Source organism: Nematolebias whitei, unplaced genomic scaffold, assembly GCF_014905685.2.
Source record: "Nematolebias whitei isolate Nwh7 unplaced genomic scaffold, NemWhi1 Nwh_scaf_13930, whole genome shotgun sequence".
Lineage (NCBI taxonomy): Eukaryota > Metazoa > Chordata > Actinopteri > Cyprinodontiformes > Rivulidae > Nematolebias > Nematolebias whitei.
Window position 1 is genome coordinate 1 of NW_023632475.1, and position 1,394 is coordinate 1,394.

The 1,394-nt window shown below is 42.3% G+C and overlaps 1 long non-coding RNA gene across 1 annotated transcript; it reads right to left on the reverse strand.

Annotated features, from left to right (window-relative positions):
• Window positions 1-131: 131 nt before the first annotated feature.
• On the reverse strand, window positions 132-977 carry LOC119429986. Its single transcript, XR_005187881.1, has 3 exons — window positions 896-977; window positions 355-489; window positions 132-231 (listed from the first exon to the last, which is right to left on the reverse strand). It is a non-coding gene; the product is annotated as an uncharacterized LOC119429986 (long non-coding RNA).
• Between the last annotated feature and the right edge of the window lie 417 nt (window positions 978-1,394).

The window sequence follows — 1,394 nt, forward strand, 5'->3', positions numbered from 1 at the left end:
TGTTGTTGTTTACACTGTTGTCATGTTATTGGTGTTGTTGTTGTTTACACGGTTGTCATGTTATTGGTGTTATTTATAGTGTTGTTGTCGTTTACACTGTTGTCATATTATTGGTGTTGTTGTTTTGTTGTGAACCTTCTTGGATTCATCCAGCTCTCTCAGCAGCTTCTCCTTCTCTTGTCCTTCTTCTGTTAGCTGCTCCAACAACTTCCTGTTGGCGAAACTTGACTCCTGCAGGAAACAGGAAAGCTTTACTTCAACTAAAAAACAACAAAAGAAGAATTAGGCTTTCTGGATAATTAGGGATAGAAGACATATGAACTCACAGGAAACCTCAGAGTCCAGGGGACGTACCTGCAGCTGAGAGTCGAGGTCGTCTCTCTGGGCCAACAGTTTCTCCTGCTCAGCTCGTCCCTGCTGCAGCTCGGCTGTCAGAACCTCCTGCTGCTCCCTCAGCAGGTTCATCTCCTGCGTCTTCACCGTCTGAATCTGAAGACAAACGTCCGCTCATTCATTCACAATCAATAAACACTCAAGTTCCGGACAAATGTCCTCAAGATATCAAATGTGTTTTTTTCATAATTGGGGTTGGTCCAAAGATCTCTGGTAACAGTTCTCTTTTAACTGCTTTAGATCATGTTCTTTAAAATTAGATTTTTGTTGTTTCATTATTGTTTCATAAAGCTCATGTTTCAGACGGACAGATAAAATAACCATCTGTTGCTAGCTCTGACCATGCCAAGGAAAGGGTTCCACTCAACGTTCTCATAGTTCTCAGACTGTGGATTTTGTTGAATGTGGACACTGGCTCTCAGAGGTGACGTGATGTTTATGGTCTCAAGAAATGATTTCTTCAGGGTGAAACATCTTGATAGTGTTCTACGGGGTTAATTACCTGTTCTAGAGCAGCCAGGTTCGTCCTGAGAGCATCGTTTTCCTGCAGGATGATGTCCACCTGCTCCTGACTAACAGCACTCTGATTGGCTGCCTGAAGTACCAGCGCATCACAGGCAGAGGGCAGCAGAGACATGGCCAGCAAGGACAGGCAGAACGAGAAGGACAGAGGAAACACCAGAGAACAGTAAAAACTCCAGAGAACAGTAAAAACACCAGAGAACAGTAAAAACTCCAGAGAACAGTAAAAACACCAGAGAACAGTAAAAACTCCAGAAAACATTAAAATCTCAAGAGAACAGTAGGAAGATGAAATGGAACAAAGAACAGAGGATGAAGCAGGTCAGAAATACACAAGCAGCCAGAAAAAAAAACGCTTTTTAGGACTAAACAGAAAAATGAGTTTGAAATCTGTTTGAAATGTTATTGGAACGAGATGCAGCAGAGCAGCATTCAGTGGGAGACAAACAAGGACAGGAATGAAAATCGTTTGTTTTTAC